Below are 22,544 nucleotides of genomic sequence, written 5' to 3'. Positions count from 1 at the left end.
TTTATTTTGCACTAAAATGTTATTTTATTATCTGAACTTTCTAAAATAGAACAGACATTTAAGAAGGAAGCACTAATGTATTCCTTGTTTAAAGAATTTTAAAAGAACCATCTCTCTTTGTTGGCAATTTACTGCAAACTAGATGGTTTTTAGTGACATTAATGCAAGGCTCAATACGGAAAGTATTGACGTCCGTATCCATATACACCACCATATCCACCATGTCCATATACAAATCCGCGGCCATATCCTCCATATCCTCCATATCCACCGTATGCAGTCACAGCACTTAAAGCGAATAGTGCTATTATCAGCAAAATCTAAAACAAAAACACAAAATTAATTTTAAGATGAAGGCAAGAAACATTTTAGAATCTGCCTTGCATTATGTTTTGATATTATAATTTTCTTTTTTGTGAAATACCTCATCCAAACATTTTCATTTGAGAGTATTAATTGTAAGACTTTTTTGTTACATAATACTTTCCCATTCTCTGTAATCAATTGTACAAACTTTTTATTTTGATGTAATAGAAGGATACGTATTGAAGACCATTTTCCTATACAAAACAGATATTATACATAATAAAATGTGTTTGTACTCAGAATGATCTTCAAAATATTGAAAAACACAGCAAACACCAGCAGAAAAATCAACTATGATGTAAGTATTTGTTACTCTCATCTGGAGCTATGTTGTACTAGCACATTTAAATATCTGATGTGGATAATGTACAGTATTATTGTTAATAAAAGCTGTGTTAATCTTATTAGTAAATATAATATTACTTGCACTTCCGCATACGTTATTCAAACATATTCTTAGCATCAATGTGGCTTCAACGAGACTACTCAGCCACCATTGACACACATACAAATAACTGCATGATAAAAATTTTGTTAAGAGAAAGAAAATGATGATTTGACATTAAGCCTAGCATATTCTGTGTCTCTGTTAAAGAAGAATTCATACACCGACTTAAGAAATCAATAACTGTTGGGTAATACCGTAAAATGGAGTTTTGAGAACCTGAAAACTAAATTTAGGAATGATATATTCCAAAGTTGGTATTCCCAATGACCATAAAGAACAAAGTTATGACCCGATAAAAACAAGAAAGATTGTGAATCTAGACTGGTATCTATCAGTGAGAGTAATATTTTTGGGGTAGAACCATTTCTTCAAGAACTCCGCAAAATGTAGAGTTTTAGCAACTCGATTAAAATTGCTGTAACAGCGTTGCTATAGCGGACAGAAAAGAAGAGGAGATTTGTTTTTTAAATCGCGCAATCATCAGAAAACATTAATACGCTGGTTCAAAATTCTATACATTTTTGACATATAAAACAATATATGGGAAAGAAGAAACGAACGAGAGCGTAGAAATGTCTCTTTCTTTTGTGTGACTGCTATGAAGTATTTGTAATTATTTAAAATGAATCGTAAATAAATTATTTATGATAATGTGCAACTGCATTAGCATTACAGTTGATGCTGACGATAGCAAACGTGCTCTCTTATGTGTATTTGAAACAGACACACATACAAACTATAACAGAAATTCAAAATGCCTTTCATAAAAATACCATCATTACTCGCTTAGAGGAAATAATATTTGATTACTTTAGGTTCGTGAAATAAGTTGTAAGAAATTATTTTTGTATCTACATACTCAGAAAACTTGCAGGTAAAATACATATTTATCTAAAACAATAGAAAAATCTTTTGTCAGACGCTTCATGTTGCAGTATTGGGTGTTAAACTCAAATATAGATATTGTTTTTTTTCTTTCCTAACCTAAGTAGCCTCATGTTAAGTAAAGAATCATACTAGCGTAGTCGGTGAGTCGACTCGAGTTCGATCTACGGTCTACTAAGTCTGAATCCCAACCCCTGAAAACTTCGTAACTCAACTTTTATTTGTACATTTTGTCAATAAAACTTACTTGCTTAGCAGGAAAATGATTGATGTAGGATGAACATTTGATTTTTTATTTCATCTATATCCGTTCTCTTATACAAAAATAATCTACACTGAGAAAAATATGCTATCCGGACAGCGATATATTCTACAAATATACAGATTGGTTGTTTACTACGGAAATCTGTAAGGAGCACACTTTATTCATATAATACAACGTACTACCTTCTTCCAGCATAGATGTTACATTATGTTGCTGCAGGATGTTGGACATTTAGCCTTACGTATATTGCATACGTCAGCTGGTGTTCATCCATCTGTATGTGAGATCCTCATTGCCTATATACATTTCTTTCTATCATATGGAAAGTATGTTTATTCGGAACAGTTAAATAGAAAGTATGTATAAAACATATGTTTCCAGTTATACGTTTGCATCAGGATGTTATGTAGGGTTCTACGATAAGTCCAAAAACTACAGGATTTACGCATGCATCCTTCGTTTTTACGTTACGTAACATACCGGTACTTTGTCTTCAGTATAGTTCTATCACTTTTAAAAATCTATAGGTGCAATTATTTTACAATTACTTATCGCTTTTAAGCGTACAGAATAATGCCCGTTCAATACTGCGTAGACGAAGTGGCTTGTAGTATTGGCCCCTCCCGTCAAAAGCTTGGACCCCTCCAATAAAAAAAATTTCGATGCCCGCCTGGTGTGATTCTTTACTTTAACAGAATTTGAAAATCTTATATTTTTTCCCGTGTCGAAGCTACACTTCACTTTCTATATAGCAAATGAAATGTATTAAATGCTCAATCAAGGATACAACACTGGTAGAATTTTCCGATTATTTTGTTGAATAATAATTGTAATAGGTGTCTCTAGAAAGGAGAATACAAACTCCTGGAGTGACATCGATAAATGTATATTACAAACTTTGTTTGATTGTTTATTTTGTAATTGAGCGTCCCTTTTTGCACTGAGGATATATGAAACAAGATCTATAGCTTAATATGGGATCATAACTACAAAGGTTTCCTCCAGAGATCAAACCCGAGTCCTCTATGGTAAACACTATTCGCTAATCATATAGTCAAGAGGGAATCATACACTCATTATATACGTATTATCAATTTTGTATTCAGGCACCTGGGGTGCCTTTGTCCTCTCCTGCTCACGCTCTATTCTCTGAGAAATTATGAAGTTAATAATTTTATAGCCCAGGTATGAGCTGATATTTCTAAAATGATAGCACTTCCTGATATTTTGAAGAACCTGTAGACATATGTTCAATGGTTTCCTTCAGATATAATCAGAACTGAATGCATTGTTATTTGTATTTTACAAGAGTATGTCTTAACCAAAACGTTATTAATAGTCTGTCATTGCGCTCCCTCTCTACAACACTTTAAGAAATACTTGTGATGTTTTTTTGTTTATTTTGACTTTCATGTATCTTGTTAGTTCCGAGGCTATGTAAGACGTGAAACTACTGGTTAACGTGAAATCCGGATCATGTGAGCTAGTGTCACAGACTAGTCTACTAGGTAGGAACGATGCAGGTTTTGTGAATTGAGTAAGTAGTACTTAATTATTTCACCCACAAAATTACACTTGGAAATACATGATCACTTACAAAACTTTCGTTACAATCTTTTTTGACATAATATTCGCAATTAGTAAAGAAAATTTAACTAATAGACGCCACCTGCGCTTATAACATGCATGCCTTACATATGGGGGGCCCCATTTCGAATCCTATCGGTACTAATGTGATTCGGATATCAGGTAGGCTGCATTTCCACGTCTTATATATCTTCTGTGTTGGAAGTGTTGACTCAAAATGCTTGCCAGTTTCTGTACTTCTAGCATTGCTCTACAGAATAAATGGCTCAAAAATCAACAAGAACATGGTTTCAAACTCCCTTGTGATTCGAAATGTGATACGTGACAAAGGCGAGAGGTCATCACTAAAGCTATACTGGCTATTATACCTCCGACATTTTTATTGGAGAAAAAAATCCTGAAATAAAAATTAACAAACTGAGCGTTAACTTATAAATTTTCCCTTCCTCAGTTGGCCCTTCTAGTCATTGAAAGGAAAGACTTAAGGAAGACCTTTTTGTATTACTCTACAAAAATGTTGATATGTACAGAAAGCTGCAAAGATCTGTACAATTATCTTTCAATAGCTCTAAATACACATTGAAAAAGTAAGTAGTTTTCTTTCATACGAAAAGTAATACTCTTTAAATTTACAGAAAACTGTGTTCAAATTTTCAGTTGTTGCCATAGTTTTTCAGAAAGAAATTTTACGATATTGGATTACTGCTTTGCATCTGTACTGTATAAATAAACATGTCACGCTCAACAACAACGCTTCATGATTCTGACAAATCTGACTTTTATTTTGGAGTTATGTATAGCCCTAAAACTGAGTCGCCACCACGTTTCTGCAAAACGTGGAAAATCGTATTTAGTTCCAGATCCTTGATTTCGGAAGTAAGTAACACCATGAAGACCTATATGATCACATTGCACGGTGCGATATGAAAAGAAACCGTGACTAACTGATTGAATGTATGGAAATATTCAAGTAAAATTCGGATTTCCACAACTAAATTTAAGACAAATCAATAATACTGTTTGGTTACCGAACTTAATTAAGAATTTCCGCATCTAGCATTTCCATGATCAGAGTTTATCTTGTTATGACTCTGAAGTTACTATTTATATAATCAGCATTACCCAAAGCTCATTAATTCCACAAAGGCAACGTATATTAAATATAAATTCTGTCATATATTAAGTACATTCTTTAAATCTTCCATAAATACATTTATCTTCCATAAATACATTTATCTTTAAATATTCATATTTATAATTATCTCTCTTATCCCTTTTATATAGCCTCTGTATATATAATAATCGTTTTGGCATTGCTGTATATGATACCTAACTTCATGATTCAATATTCAGACTTCGTTGACTAACTCTGTTTTATACAATGGAATAGATTATGTTTATTGCTACGCGGATTCATATGACATTCAGTCATGCAGATAAAGGTTCAGTAACATAATAGACATTATGATTATTGTAAAGTCGTGCCGAGACAAATAACTAATTTCAAATGAGATTTATATTAATTACATTGTAGAAGATTACTAAAATTTGGATTGTATAATTGCAGATTACACAATAGTTTACATCAAAACAATTTTAAGGTGATGTGGCGGTATGGAAGAGTAAGGGCCTAAGCCCTAGAAGAAAGTATTTAACTCTGCATATTCATTACTTTCCTGGCACTTTTAAAATATCCACAACACGTTCGAAACTTGAATAATTACAAATTAAATTATACAACTTTTAGCCGATGACGATTCAAACACATTAATAACTTCTGAAGATTATTATTTTTATTAAATTTGCAGTTAGAAGTTAACGGATTAACAATTACCAATCACAATTACCTTTCTTTCACTTATTATTCTTCTCATTCTTAATATTCTTTCTTCTTCATTTAATATTTAAATAAATTAATTTCTGGTACCGACCAAAATTAAGTTGACATATGACAAAACATATAACAAATAAAATTTACATACTGAACAACACGAATATAAACACAGAAAGCAAAGACACAAATAAACAAACAACATGACAAGCAAAAGGAATAAACAAGGTATAAACAAGAATAGTTGTGGGGCATAACAACTTTCCCCCTCTTCAAGAAAAAAAAATTATCAGTGATAATTTTTTTTTTTTTTTACTTTTGAGTCGCCTCTATAGCATAATTTTCTATTCAGGTGAACATTTGAAAAGTTTCTTGAATTGCAAATTATTTGGCTTCGTCAATTTTTAGGTTTCAAAAGCAGCATAATTTCTTCAGAATTCGGTTATTATATAGGGACCAGTCAACTAAAATATAAGTGTGTAATTAGGAATTCAATAAACAAAATAACAGAAAGAACAATGGCAATAACATATAACAACAAGAACGAAAAACAACCATCATCCATTTATCGTTTTCTTTTCTCTTTCTTTTCCATCTTCTCCCATCACTTATTCTTTCCTTATATTTCTGTTTCCTTTTTTCTTTCTTTCTATGCTTGTTTTTCCCACTTATTTCTTTTTTTCCCTTCTTGTCTTTCCTCCTATGATGTTTCCATCTCTTGTCCAGTTCAAATTTCTTTCTTTTCTTCCTCTTTTTCTGGAGGTTCCATAATTTTTCTTGAGATTTTGTGCTCCTCTTCTTCCAGTACTTCTCTCTAGGCTTCTTTCTAGATTTCTTTCTGTTCGAACATCCTGTTCTTCGTGACTTCTTCTTCGGCCTGTTCTTCAAATAACTTTTCTTATCGGAATTCTTTCTCTTCCTTTTCTGATCTCTGGTGTCAATTTCTGCCATTGTGATTTTTCTTCCTTTTCTTTTCCTGCTTCTGCTTTGCCTTTTCGTCTTTCTTTTTCTCCAGTTTCTATCTTTGCATATTTTCATATTTGTTTTTCTATCTTTGCATGTTTTCATATTTGCTTTTCCCAGCGGTCGTATTTTGGTTTCTTCTTTTGATTCTCTTAACTTCTTAGAAGGTTTCTCAATTAGCAAATTCGAAGTTTTCGAACTTCTACATGAGAAAGTTTCATATTCTATTCTTTCAGCACACATACTAATATCTTCCATAAATTTCGTTACTCCCTCAGTGGTGTTCTTCTGACTATTTTCTATCAAACTGTCACATGGTTGCTGCTCTTCTTGATCTACACTTTGTTTCTTCAGGTCTCCAATAACTATATTCAAGTCCTCACGTATTTCTTCCTTCAACTCTTTTCCAAATGTTTGCATATTATTAGCCAATGTTGTTATATTATTAGTAACTTCTAATCGAAATAGGGATAATTGTTGCATAAGCAGTTTAAACATTTCTTGATCACTTAGCTCTGATGATGGCATATTCGGTTGTTCCTTGGCGTCGTGTAAAACAACTTTTGTTTTATCTGCCTGCGCTTTTTCTTCAATTTCTCCTTCTTCCTTCGAATTCTGCAATTCTTCCTGTCTCGTTTCTTCGTTTGGCACTCCTTCTTTTTCTTTTGAATTTTGTATCTCTTTCCGTTGAGCTTCTTCTTTTCCCAGCTCTCTTTCCTTTTCTTTCTCTTTGTCTTCTTCTGTATCTTCAAAATCATCCTCACTATCTGTCTTATTATAATTATCACTTTCTTTCGATTGGCAGTCTTGACAGATCCAGTTCGAAAAATATTCAATATCTTGATCTTCTGGATTCTCCATCGTCGGAACTACTTCTCGGCAACACTTAAAAAAAAAAAAGTCTTTTTCAACTTCAATACTTGACATGTTAATATTTATAGTATCTAGGACCGTAGCACCTTTTCTTCTTTCTCACCACATTCACCATATTTATTTCCTCGTCTTCACAGTTAACATTTTAGGGAGAAATTTTCAAAAACATTCCTTCATATTTCATATATTCGATAGAGCGATTTATTAACATCTTCACGACGATTTGCCTTCTTTATCTAATATCCTGGCTGAAAGGTCGCCAAATTCTTTGTCACGCTCATCGACAACGCTTCATGATTCTGACAAATCTGACTTTTATTTTGGAGTTATGTATAGCCCTAAAACTGAGTCGCCACCACGTTTCTGCAAAACGTGGAAAATCGTATTTAGTTCCAGATCCTTGATTTCGGAAGTAAGTAACACCATGAAGACCTATATGATCACATTGCACGGTGCGATATGAAAAGAAACCGTGACTAACTGATTGAATGTATGGAAATATTCAAGTAAAATTCGGATTTCCACAACTAAATTTAAGACAAATCAATAATACTGTTTGGTTACCGAACTTAATTAAGAATTTCCGCATCTAGCATTTCCATGATCAGAGTTTATCTTGTTATGACTCTGAAGTTACTATTTATATAATCAGCATTACCCAAAGCTCATTAATTCCACAAAGGCAACGTATATTAAATATAAATTCTGTCATATATTAAGTACATTCTTTAAATCTTCCATAAATACATTTATCTTCCATAAATACATTTATCTTTAAATATTCATATTTATAATTATCTCTCTTATCCCTTTTATATAGCCTCTGTATATATAATAATCGTTTTGGCATTGCTGTATATGATACCTAACTTCATGATTCAATATTCAGACTTCGTTGACTAACTCTGTTTTATACAATGGAATAGATTATGTTTATTGCTACGCGGATTCATATGACATTCAGTCATGCAGATAAAGGTTCAGTAACATAATAGACATTATGATTATTGTAAAGTCGTGCCGAGACAAATAACTAATTTCAAATGAGATTTATATTAATTACATTGTAGAAGATTACTAAAATTTGGATTGTATAATTGCAGATTACACAATAGTTTACATCAAAACAATTTTAAGGTGATGTGGCGGTATGGAAGAGTAAGGGCCTAAGCCCTAGAAGAAAGTATTTAACTCTGCATATTCATTACTTTCCTGGCACTTTTAAAATATCCACAACACGTTCGAAACTTGAATAATTACAAATTAAATTATACAACTTTTAGCCGATGACGATTCAAACACATTAATAACTTCTGAAGATTATTATTTTTATTAAATTTGCAGTTAGAAGTTAACGGATTAACAATTACCAATCACAATTACCTTTCTTTCACTTATTATTCTTCTCATTCTTAATATTCTTTCTTCTTCATTTAATATTTAAATAAATTAATTTCTGGTACCGACCAAAATTAAGTTGACATATGACAAAACATATAACAAATAAAATTTACATACTGAACAACACGAATATAAACACAGAAAGCAAAGACACAAATAAACAAACAACATGACAAGCAAAAGGAATAAACAAGGTATAAACAAGAATAGTTGTGGGGCATAACAAACAAATCAGTTTATTTTTGTGTGACGCAGATTAGTGTGCGGTAAACGGATATCTCTTTTCTGGTTAAAAAATTCTCTTCTGCTAATCACTGCTAATGACTAAAGTGCAATAGATTATTGAAGTTAAGCTAATCATGTTTAATATCCCGATCCGAACTGCTACTATTCAAACAGAACTGTGAAATAATTGAATGTTTAAAAAATTTAGTTTTATCAACTGAAACAGTGTGGAGAAATGTAGCATGTTGAATTCTCTAGCGTTTGTACATATATACTAAAGTGGCTAAAAAGAAATGCATTTCGTGATCTTCGTTTATAGTTAACGATTATAAATGTAATAATATTGTGTTATCTCTATTATAGTTTGTTCACTCAAGTTTTATTGCTGATTCTTGTAAAGTGACAATTCAGCTTTAGAGACATCTAACGTTAAAGCGGGTTCCGAACCACTACATATGTTCTTTTCGAGATACGTACGAATCCAGTGACAAGTAACTGAGTCTTTGTCAGAAAATTTAATAGAGTTTTGGTAAAGGAACTTATAGGCGTAAATTAGTTCTACTGGTCTCTTGCCCGAAACCACAATCGGAACGTTTCTGAGTGCAGAACCAAAAGGGATTGTTTAATAAAAACCCTTTTGGACTCGAAACAGACAGAGAAAGATAGTTGCAAGCGTTGATCCCAAATTGATTTCGTGAGAAAAAATCGGATGTAGATCTACAAGTTAAAAAAAATGGGGAGGGGGGTGCGAGGCAGAACCCAGACTATGATAGGTATATTATGAGTTTACTCTAAAATTTCAAACTCAAAAAAACTATTGGACCTATATCCACCACTGGAGAAAATAGGTTTTGGTTACGGAACTCTCGTAATATTTATACGAAAAAGACTGCCACAAGAAATGCGAAATACAATCTAGTATAATGAATATTTACTTTTTGAACATTTGTAATTTAAAAAAAATGCATGGCACAGGAAATGCAAGTCAAGTTATATTAGCTGATTTGTAAACTTTACTTACCAGATACAACTGCATGGTTGTAGTGGTGACTTAAATTCAACCAGAAATGAATTTATCTACTGTCTTTTCACAAAATGTTGCTTATATATATGTTCCAAACAACACTTAAATATCATTTAAGATATTTGAAATATTCTTTAACGACGTTATTTCTTATCATATTAGTTATTTGTTCATTTAAATTTCCTTTCCAAATAGGTCGTTCTCTAACTTATCCAAATATTTCTTGAAAACTCTAAATGTATAGATATTTTCTACTTGTTTGTTTCAAAGTAAATCTGTAGTTGTGATACGGAAATATTAATATTATCTTTGATGTCACCTATTGTCTATATTTACATGTCTTAATATGCCAATGAAGATTATATATAACTTATTTATTTATTATAATTATGCAGTTACACAGAACAAGTAAACCAAGAATCAACTGACCATGTCTTTCCCCTTTGGTTCAAAACAATACATGAGGTGGTTAAAACGAGGAAACTAGAGTGAAAGGATAGCTTAGCATAGAGTGATAAAGTTAACACGGCTTAACATTAACATGTGATAATTAAAGTTTGATTTCTTTTTTTTTGACGACTCAACAATGAAAATTCCCTTGACACTGTTGTGTTGTTATAGCAACCAATTTCTTATTATATTCAAGAGTTACTAATGACGTAATATTTTCTCAATTATATTGAAACCAGAAGTGGTAGATTTCTCTATTTCCTTTTTTAGTAGATAGATTAGAGTGGAGAAGGGTTATATTTTGATATTTTGGGGACGGTGGCTAATTGTAGGTAGTCTCTAACGCTTTGCAAGGAGTCCAGAATTCAATTCCCGGTCAAAATGTGTAAAAGGTTTTTTAGGCCAGTCATTGTGATTGATTTTTTCCTGGGTTTTCTTCATTTCCTCAAGCAAATGTCGAGACTATACCTAATACATATTCCAGTCGGTTAGTCCCTTTTCCAATCCTTTCTTCCTTCCCTTTCTTCAGATAGTGTGATCGCCAAGGGACGTCATCCCTCATACGTCATGAGGTAACATGGTCATAGATGCCGAAATCCTAGAAATTTAATCCTAATATTTTGTGAACGCTTAATTGATTGCAGAATTATCGCTTCTTGATACCTATTACCACTTTTATTCTAAAGTGATCAACGTTAAAACCGAAAGAGGTTATTCGCTGGCTGAGATAGAAGATTAAGAGAGAAGAAATAAAGTGAAATCTTTAGGTTGTATGTCCCATGCTTATGCCAGCTAGGCTAAAGGAGGCTATGATGATGATAAATGAATGAAATGTTGGAATGAAGAAAGTGGAAAGAAACGGGAGAACTCCCAGAACACCCACACGGTATTCGTCTACAGCACAGTTCACTTGGCGCGAGCTGGGATCAAACCAAGGACTCCATGCACCGCGACTAAGAGAGAAGATGGTGACTATTCTTAGAATGCTAAATCGATACAAATAAAAACAAACTCTTTTCGCTATTTCTGATCGTTTTCGCTTTATTTAGCTCAAAATTGAAAGCGGAAGTGTAGATTTCTATCATTTCCGATTTTAGTGGCGAGTAAAAGATGGAAATGAGACACATTCCTCGGACACTTAACGGATTACAGAAAACAGTTTTTTCTATTTATTATCATACCGTTTTTGCTCTGTAGTGATTTTTAAAATGGATTTTTCTTTTCGGGAAAGCCCTTGCCACTAGCTCACTTCATATTTTTCTTTTCCTTATTTTGCAACGAGTCTAGTCAACAAAAGCACAAATGAGGGTAACGACTACATTCAAACAAATAACTACATTCCAAGAGTTTAAAATGCGATTGTGTCAGGAATTCACTAGTTGTTCATTTATTTAAACGTTTTTGACAGTTACTGATATTTGCAGTTACTGTTAAAATTTTGCTAAGACAAAGGTAACTAATTTATAATTTTTGTCACGAAACGAGACAAGACAAGACGAGATTATGGCCTGTCTCATCTGGTCTCGTGCAAATGCTGTCTCGTATCGAAACTTATATGTTTCTTTCACATTGAAGTCTCCGCTCGTTATCGAGAAAATACAAGTTATATATTGTTACGAAACGAGATGAGACAGTATAAAATCTCGACACTTCTCGTCTCCTCAAAATACTGTCTCGTCACAAAATTTATATAACTGTCTTGTCTCGAAGAGTCCTACTGGGTTAAATGCATCATAGAACTTTCACCTTAATAAATGTTTAAAATAAAATCAAACCTTTAATAGGGGAGTCTGTTATGAAACAAGTAGATAAAGGGGAAAATTCTATATTGCATTAATTAAGTAGTAATGCCACGAGACGAGACAATTGTAATTTTCGACACAATACGTAATGTTAAAAAGGATAAAAATTACCTACATAACTGCTTTTAAGAATAAGAATTTACTAGAAAGCATTCCTTATGCATAATGGAGTATACAGAAAATAATTAGGGAACTTTTGCAAAAAAAAAAAAAAAAAAAAGAACACTAATAAAAATGGAAGCACGGCATTTTTTCTTACTTTGATATCAGGATTAGGATTAAACATATGTATTGTTTTTCTAAGTATCACTGACGTGGAGGTCTCACTTCTACATTGAACTACAAAATTCTCTTCTGGCCTAGAAAATTACCCCTTCCAATAGAGTTGGAAATTTTGATAATTTTGGCCAAATTAATGCTTTTCTGCTTCTAATTTCTTTATTTTAAAATAATATTGAACACAAACATTAAAAATATATTTATCATTTACCTTTCCTGCTCTGGAAATCTTCCAAAATTTCGAACATATAAAAAAACGGACATTGTTTTTAAAAAAAGCATCAGATTAAAGAGATGCGTCACTTATTTTGCTCGTACCTCTACATGAAGAAAACGAAGTATATTATTAACAATACAGTTTCTTATGGCTGCTTTGGACCCAATGCTTACATACATGAAATTTTGACGTCGTGGCTTGATCTTGGTCGATCTAATAATTACGTTCGGAAAGTGGCCTCCGAGATGTAAAATCTAACGTTCCAATCTCATCAATCCAATATTTGCTTGACGTGACTTCTTTATGTTTATCGATAGAACTTGTTTAAAAATGGCGATGAAAAAAAGAAAAACAGTAATATCGTTTGAGTCAAATTAGTCTCAGACTGCACACACACACATATCCCTCGCTTATTCATCGATTCAATATTATGACGAAACAAGCCTGAAGTCTGCGATGCGAGCAAATCCTCAACAGTACGCTGAACCGACTGATCATCAGAGAAGTTCTTCCCTCCCACACAAGAAGTAATCGACATATCGCTGGGTGACGAATATTCGATATTGGACAATATGAAAAATCTGCATCGCTTTCTAAACGTCATGTTGGCGTGGATTTTCGTGCTAGAGGTGGACACGATGTCTATTGACCACTGCTAGATTGTTGCAGGCAAGTTTGTGATGCATTTCGTGGAGTACAGCGTTATAACAATCCTCAGTGATGGTCTCCAACCGACCAAAAATACATTATGGATCAACTACACCATGGACTACAATTCCTACAGTAACATACATTCTAAGGATGAATTGACAGTTTATGAAGCTATCTTGGACGTTCATTACGATCCAATCACTGCTCTTTCACTTGTCGTAGTAGATTTATTTCTCTTTAGAAGTGACAGTTGGAGTAAGACGACCTTCACAATTATTCCGTACGCACAGTAAATTGTACAGTGAGAAATAATATTAAGTATAGGTTGGAGCTATCATTTCTTACACCTCCAACCCATGGGTAATATCGTTTATGACTGTACACATCCAGACGGTTATCCTCGTTCGTCATTCCATGTGTAATTCTTGTATAAAATGTTTTATTTTACTGATTTCGTGGAGCTCTCGATCCACTGAACGACTGTAGGGCAACCTCAAATCTAATTGCAAAAACACTTTCCTGGGGGTTCGTTTCCATGGTGTATTTTAGATAATCATCAAAACATCCAGTTACTCGGTCACCATTGGGCTCATTTTTTAATATTGTGTCACCGGCACGAAATTTCACAAACCAACAACATATGGAGACTATTCAGTATTCCTAGTGCTAGTACACTGTTCATATTTTTCATGGTTAGTGCAGAATGTCCCAGTTTATTCCCATAACGAACAATTTACAATACACTTTTTTTCTGGCTGGCTGGGAACCCCATCCTGTTTTCTGAACATGTATGAAATTTTATGAGTTGTAGCGTGACCTTGGTCGATCTAATAATTGCTTTCGGAAAACTGGGTTAGAAGGAAATGTAAAATCTGACGTTTGAATAGCACCAGTCCAATATTTGCGTCGCCTGACTATTTATGTTTATCCGAAGCTGCTGCTGTCCACTCTAGCTATCTTAAATACAGATTTTGTGAAGTTATATGTGAAGCATTTTAATCTCTGTTTTTCTATTGTATGCTTGTAAACTGTACGATCTTACTTAACTTGCTACGAATGAATGGGAGCACAACAAGTTAACGCATTTGTACGAACGTTACAAACGTAATTACGTTACAAATATTAATTATGGGAAACAACCAACCAAGAAAGTCATACGTAGAACTGAAAAAATATTTTGTATTATCCGTTTCAAAACATGACTTTTGTCCCACACCACTACAAAGGGCAACCCAAAACTCCTTGGAACGATGATTGATGGATTGTTGCCAAATGTCCAACGTCATTAGGTAAAAGAAGAAATAAGAAGAAAAAAAAACAAGTGTGAAATAAAGACATAATGTTATCACTTTGGTAATAGATTTAAAATAACATTATTGTTATTATTCTGAAATGTCCACAGGTGGGTTTTAGGATGCAGATTACGCCTATAAGATTTATTTTTGAAAGACAAGATTTTTCCTTGAAAATGGCTCAATCGAATTTTAAATATACCTTGATGATGCTTTTAAGAAGGTTAACTGTAAAGGATAACTTAGCACGAATAGCATTTTAAAATAATTGTCATAGGACAGAATGCATTCTCGACTGAAAGAGCCAAAGTGTGGTTGGAGGCTTAAACAAATATACGTTAATTTTGTTTACAAAGAGTGATTACAAGACAATAGATATATCCCTCTATTATCTAAATCAGTATAGACAGTCCTTATATTTATTTATTTATTTTTTACGGGGGCGGATCCTCTATTACTTATTTTGGGAATAATGGTAGATTTGAGGAATAATTGCTTCTAAGCACTTAGTAGATGGGTACGTACGACTGTTATTATTATTGCTGTTAGTAGTGGCAACAGTGGTTGGAAATTACTATTAGTATTACTAAATTTCCAGACAATACAGCCTATGAATGTGTATAGTCAGCCAATCGAGTGTCTTGAGTGACTGATGTCAGTACAATACCTTGTCTTCCATCACCTTTATTTCAGGATCCCTAGACAAAGTTCATTATCTTTTAATTAAAAAATGATTTCGACTTACCTCAAAATACTGAGTCAATACCGAAAATCGTTCCTGGAAATCAGAGCCGTAGCTAGGGGGCAGGGAGCGTACAAACGACCCGGCGCCCGGTCTAAGTATTGGCAAAATATTAAATCAATGGTGGTGTCGGTTTGCAAAGAAATACATTTCTTAGAAATTTTCTTTCTTTCTTCCCTCGCAATTCAAAAGTTTCAATAAGAGTCACAACAATTTTATACATATCACTTTGATTTTTTAATGTATAACGACAACCCTGCGGCGAGGACCACCAAATTTATATAACGACACTTTTTGAAAATAAGGTTATATGATGAACCACCAATATATATATATATATATATATATATATATATATATATATATATATATATATATATATATATATATAAAACTTCGTTACTCACACGTCCTTATGCAATCAACGCTACGAAAACGACCATAAAATATTTTACACATTGCATTATAAATATTACTTTTTATTATGACTCATCACAAATAAAATAACTTCACTCCTTAAAATAGGCATGTAGATTTTATATAAAATGGATCCGGAATTATATCTTATTTATTCTTCGTTGCTATGACAACTAACTTCTATTATAACAAAACAGCAACGTATATGTCAACTACAAAGAAATTACATCTATATATCCTTTTTTTATAAATACTTCTTCCTTTTCTTGAATAGCTTGTGCATAATTAAAAAATATATCCTGCCCGCAAATACAAATAAAGGTTGAAATACAAGTATTGTTATATATGGCACCTTGAGCTAAAGGACCTTTTTTCTAAAAAAAAAAAAAAATAAATAAATAAATAAAATAAAAAGAGAGAAATCCTGGGCCGTTAACTATTACATATTAAGTACTGGAATTTCGGAATTACCCTTGTTTATATATAAAAATTATAATCACATAATCATATAACATATTTTACTTTTATAACAATATTCTTCATATTTTATATAGAATAAAATTTAACTTAAAATCTTAATGAATTTCACTTCAAATATTAATATGCTTTAACGTCGATAATATAAAGGTACATTCAGTTTACGACATAGAAGTTATTCAAATTTAAGGTCCTTTTGTGGCTATTGATACATAATATAAGTTGGAGTTAACAAAATTTATATCATTTTAACGGGCAGAAGGAACAAGAAAAAATGAGAAAAGGATATGACATTTACATAATGGCTATTTTACATAAGAAAGGATCAAATATAGAATATAATCAAACAAAATATAAATTAATATTAAAATATCGACAATATTCAGAACATAATACTATAATTAACATCACAATAAAAATTAGTATTACGATTTGAACAAAAGAAGTTCTTATCAAGATCATAAATGTACGAATTGTTCGATTTGTTGATTCATCGAATTATTTTCATGGAGTTCAAATGAAATGCAAATAATAAACGAAATGATAACGGTATTTGCAATGAAGTACAACAAAAATCAATTGAATATATTCTTCTCGGATGCCGTAACTTTAGCTTAAGTTACAAGACCAACAAATTAATTCAAGTTGCATTGAAAATCATAAATCGGAATACAATCTTGTGCGTTATTTATTTCTATAGTTCTTTGTTTCCTATTTTGAGAATTTGTGCCATCTATGAAATTTCTACGAAATTCACTTCGAAGGAAATTAGATCTAATGATTACATGCTTTCTAAGTGTAAATAATCGTACTTCACTAGGATTAGGATCGATTACGCGATTACTATTACTGTTATTACTAAGGTTAGGTTCGGTTATCGTACCGGTAAAATTAGGTTCAGTTCTCATTTGTTTTACTGGTGCAGAAGTGTCATGTCTCCTAACAGATCTATACCTATTCTTTCCACAATATTCACTGTAATTTGTCCTACCATGGTTTTTGTTTCCTCTGTGATTTGGTTCGGTTACACTACCAGTACACATGAATTTAACATCATCTTTTACACTGAGATCCATTTGAATCTCACATGGACACTTCGAACTTGGTTTCGATTACAGTTAGTTTGGTTCAGGTTAGTACCGTATTGCACCATTGATGAAATTTCAAATTTTTGCAATGTCATATTTGGATGATTGAAGTCAATGCACTGCATCACGTTTTGCAAAAGCACCACCTGATTGTTCATTACTATCATTTTTGTCTTTTCGTTCAGTGAACATTTCAACAGATTCAACTCAATCGGCCAATCACTACAAGCATTGGTTTGAACACACGTTCGCTTTCTGAATTTCACGAATACTGGAATCAACTTTCTTCCTGCTACATGAACCAATGTCGTGTACATATCATTAAACGGTTCTATTACCATTACTTCATCTCCAGAATTAATATCATGTTGAATGCACTGTGAATACAAGCAGTCAATAGCATTCAATAAACGAAGATGATCATAACTTTTCGCATATTGATGCATACCAAAATCTTCATTACACGCAGCATCAATAAGGCAATCAAAAACATTAGAATGAAGAGAGAAGTTGGGATAATCTGATCCAACCAATACCGCATTATATATTCTCTAAAACTCAGTAAATTTCACCAATGCAAACTCAGGAGCTGGATTTTCTGTTGTTTCTATGGAAGGTTCAGGTTCATTTGGGGCATTCATGTTAACCTGTGATGACATTTCTTCGGTGAACCTACGTATAAGTTGTTTCATTTTAAGGACACTTTGTTCCATTCGTAAATTTGTCTGGTCGATTTTATTATCAAGTTGTTTCATTTGTTCCATGTTGGTTCATTCGATTACCAAAACCCAGCTTTAATTGTCCCATCTGTTGATTCATTCGCTCACCAATTTGTTCCGTTTGTTGATCCATTCGGTTACCAAAATCTTGTTTTAATTGTTTAATAAGATCGGCTAAGTCAGAAAAGTTCATTTCCCTGTTACCATCTCATTCAGATGTATGTCCAATATTATCAGGAAGACTCATTGTGATATTTCTGAAAATTTTTGGGCCATTCCTTAACAAAGTATACTCCGTTTTGATATTTCCTTTAACAAAATCACTACGTAGCCTTAAAGTCAATCTGTACGCTTGAAGTTTATTATGGAGGAGATTGTGTACTAAACTTCATACAAATCTCCTAAGGTCCTGGCGGCTAAACCACCAAATTTATATAACGACACTTATTCAAAATAAGGTTATATGATGAACAACCAATATATATATATATATAGAACGTCGTTACTCAAAGGTTCTCAGTTTTTAAGTTTATACAATCAAGGCTACGAAAACCACCATAAAACATTTTACACATTGCATTTTAAATATTACCTTTTATTATGGCACATCACAAATAAAATAACTTCACTCCTTAAAATAGGCATGTGGTTTTTATATAAAATGGATCCGGAATTATGTCTTATTTATTCTTCGTTTCTATGACAACTAACTTCTATATAAACAAAACAGCAACATATATATCAACTACAAAGAAATTACATCTACATATCCTTTTTTCATATAGTTATTCTTCCTTTTCTTGAATAGCTTGTGCATAATTAAAAATATATATATATATTCTGCCCACAAATACAAATAAAGGTTGAAATACAAGTATTGTTATAAATGACAAAGCGATATACAAAATGCCCAGTAATGACTTATAGTATAAGCAGGAGCGATGTCAAAATCGGAAACAGTGAAAGTTTGAAATGCGTGTTCGGTTTCGTGATGGTGTTGAGTTTCCTTAGTTTATCATGCTTTGCTATTCAATCGGGAGAGGAGTAATGAGACACACGCAACCTGCTTTTTGCGCGGAAATATTAGAAATGAACGTAAACAAGGGTAATAATAACATTTTCGAACTAGTAGAATAGAGGCTTAAGGGGTCAGAACTTCACCGGTCGAATTTCGTCGTTTTCAAAGACTGATAACTACGAGTGACTTTTCTTCATTCCATTGATAGGTAAAATGCTTCCAATTTGAAGGAATATAATGGGATCATTTTTCCATCAACTACTTGTATCATCAGGATATTTTTCTGTGGATACGTATCTAGTTGTTTTGTTTTATCTATTTACATACATACAATATATATATATATATATATATATATATATATATATATATATATATATATATATATTGTATGTATGTAGATAGATAAAACAAAACACAACTAGATACGTATGCACAGAAAAATATATATGAGTGTGGGTATGTGTGCTAACGAAAGTCTGTGAGTGTACTTTTAATATGTTAATTAATAATAAGTAATCTTAAGTTCAGAACTTTCATTCATTAAGAAATTAAGTAATTACCATCATTTCAAACATATGTAGTAGGCAAACTATATTTTGGATTTTAAACACAAACATTAAACATATTCACCTCCATCAAAATTCCCAAAGAAGTATCCTTTTAATTTTTCCGTTATACTCTACAAAACTTTGACCGTAAAAGAACTAACTAACTCTATGGTCTAAGGAACCCGGAAGTTCAATACCGTGTTCACAAAGCCTCTACACTGACTTCTATCCTTATCCAGCCGGATCCAGTTTCTAATTTATATTATTATTTCTGCGAGATCCATCTTAATATTGTCTTCCCATATACGCATACGTCTTCCCAATGGTCGTTTTCCGATTGGTCTTCCAGTCAAAACTTTGAAAGCGTTCCTATTTTCCTCCATTCCCGCTACATGACCTGCCCCTGAGTCTCCTAGATTTGATGATCTAACAATGTTTGTTAAAGGGTATAAATTATGTATTCCTAACATTCCTCGTTAGGAAGTTTCCGCCATTGCCCATTCCCGTTCCTTTTGGGTCCGAATTTTAGTCTCAGGATTTTATTCTCAAATACTGCCAGTCTGCAGTCTTCCCTTAAAGTAGGTGACCATCTTTCGCAACCATAGAGAACAACAACCATGATTATCGTTTTATATATTTTAAGCTTCACGTTCGTCGACATAATTCGCGACGACAAAAGATGTTGAACTGAATAATAACACGAATTCCCTGCTTTCAGTCGACATTTAATTTCTTCGTGGATACGATTTTGATCCTAGACTTGAAAGTATCTACTTTATTGAAAGTATTATTTGATACTTTGACGCATTTATATTGCAGTATTACGATCCCAGCGAACTACCATGTATTTAGTGTATTCTGCATTTACTTCTAAACCTGCAAGTTTAATAAGGCCTCTACATTTCTTTCTATTGTTCTCCTATCATATCCTATCAGATTCACATCATCAGCGTACGCCATAACTCTGTGAATACCATTTAGCTCTAGGCCTACATGCTATTTTTGATTTTCGTTATAGCATACTCCAGAATAAACTTGAATAATAATGTCGACAATGCATCTCCTTGTTTCAAGCCATTCTCGACGTGGGAGTTCGTGGACAAGAATGTTCCTACTCGGACTTTACTTTGGGATTCATTTAAATATATCTTAATTACTGTAACTAGCTTTTTCTATATTCCAAATTCTGCAAAAATGTTGTACAATATTTGTTTCCTAAAAGATTGGTAAGCCTATCTAAATCAATAAATAATTGATGTACTGGGGTATTGTACTTCCATTTCGTTTAAAGTATTTGTCAAATGGTAGATATTTGGTCGATAGTTCATCGATTTTGTCTAAATCCGCACTGATAATCTCCTATAATTTTTATCTGAGTATCGGATCAATCTTGCCAATAGAATGTTTGAAAGGATTTTATAGGATGTTGACAAGAGAAATGCCTCGATAACTATTACAATCTGATTTGTCATCGTTCTTGTGAATTGGAACAAAGGTTCATTCTTTTCAATCTCTTGGTAATTCCTGCTTGTTCCAGATAAGGAGAGTGAGTTTCTGTATCTTGTTCCATAATTTTTCGCCTCCAGCTAAAATTTACTCAGCCTTAATTTCGTCTGTACTAGGAGACTTATATTTCTTTAATTTCTCTATAGTGATCGTTCTGCTGTGTGCATTTCCCTTTCCCCACGGATATTAGTTTTTGGCTGCGTGTTTAGCAAATCGTCAAGGAAATCTTTCCATCTATTCAAGATGCCACTTGTATCAGTGAGAATTGTTCCGTCTTCTTTCTTTAAATTGTACGAGCGAGGTTGACACCCTTTCTTAATTCTGTGTTCCCTTATACATGTCTCGATTTTTGTTAGAATTATCTTCAAGTTATTTAATTTTAGCCTTCAAGAAATCGCGTTTCTTTGTTCTATACATTTTGGAAGTTTCCCATCTAATGTCAACGAAATTTTGTGTAATTATATCGCTCGAAGTTTGAACCCAACGCAGTTTCGCCTGTTTTCCCTTCTCCGCTAGATTAATGCATTCCTTATTGAACCATGGTTTATTCCTACATATTTCCGCGTGCCCAGTTTTTTTTTCTCTTGCTGAAATTTTACTGCTATTTCTAATTTGAACACCGCGGTGGCTCAGTGGTACAGCGTTCACCTCCGGTGCTTGGGGTCCCTGTGTCGATCCCAGCTCGCGCCGTGTGGACTTTGTGGTGGACAAACACCGTGCTCGTGGGTTTCCTCGGGGTTCTCCCGTTTCCTCCCACTTTCTTCATTCCACTATTTCACTCATTTTTCATCATCACAGTCTCATTTAGCCTCACCGGCATAATCGTGCGACGTAAAACTTATGGATTTCATTTAATTTTTTTTTTCTAATTTGAACCCAAGTATCCCAAATGTTGGGTGGGTAGATGTTGATCAGAAAAGAAGTTTTGATGAATTTTGAGAGGGTGTAATAATGACCAGAAATCCAACAACTAACTTGATTGAGAAATGACATATTTGAAAGAGAGTTTTAGGTTTGTGTGTATTTTGGTTGGAGTCAGAGTAAATCGCGCATCTGATAATGTTTTAATCCAGATTTTTTACTGTTGCTTAAAAACATAATAAGGATGGTGAGCATCATCAGCAGCAGAGCAGCAATCTTGAATCCTCACTGTAAGGCTGTTAAAATTTTGTAAAAAAATGTACATCCCAATTACCCCCAGGGGGTCATTGGGCGCATGATGTGGGGGTAAATGGGAGGAATGCTTTAAGTGAATATTTTTTAGTCAGAATTCATTTAAATGTTGTGCTATTTTTGTTTTTTGTGGTGTACATTTTTATTTCATAGTGCATTGTGCTTATTAAGCTATTTTATTCAACATAGGCCTTGGGGGTAATTGGGTGAAAATCAGATGGAAATCAGATCAACAACTAAAATATGTTGTAACATCAAAAGTAAAGGTGCCGAAAGTTTACCACTACCACAGTA

At 33.0% G+C, this 22,544-nt stretch overlaps 1 long non-coding RNA gene across 1 annotated transcript; it reads right to left on the bottom strand.

The window, feature by feature from the left end:
• Window positions 1-10,023, bottom strand: LOC145686268 (uncharacterized). The gene is made up of 2 exons (XR_014131571.1): window positions 9,866-10,023; window positions 1-320 (listed from the first exon to the last, which is right to left on the bottom strand). It is a non-coding gene; the product is annotated as an uncharacterized LOC145686268 (long non-coding RNA).
• Between the last annotated feature and the right edge of the window lie 12,521 nt (window positions 10,024-22,544).

The sequence above is a fragment of the Thermobia domestica genome, chromosome 1 (genome assembly GCF_964235325.1).
Source record: "Thermobia domestica chromosome 1, izTheDome1.hap1.1, whole genome shotgun sequence".
Lineage (NCBI taxonomy): Eukaryota > Metazoa > Arthropoda > Insecta > Zygentoma > Lepismatidae > Thermobia > Thermobia domestica.
This window is presented reverse-complemented; position numbering and strand designations above follow the sequence as displayed.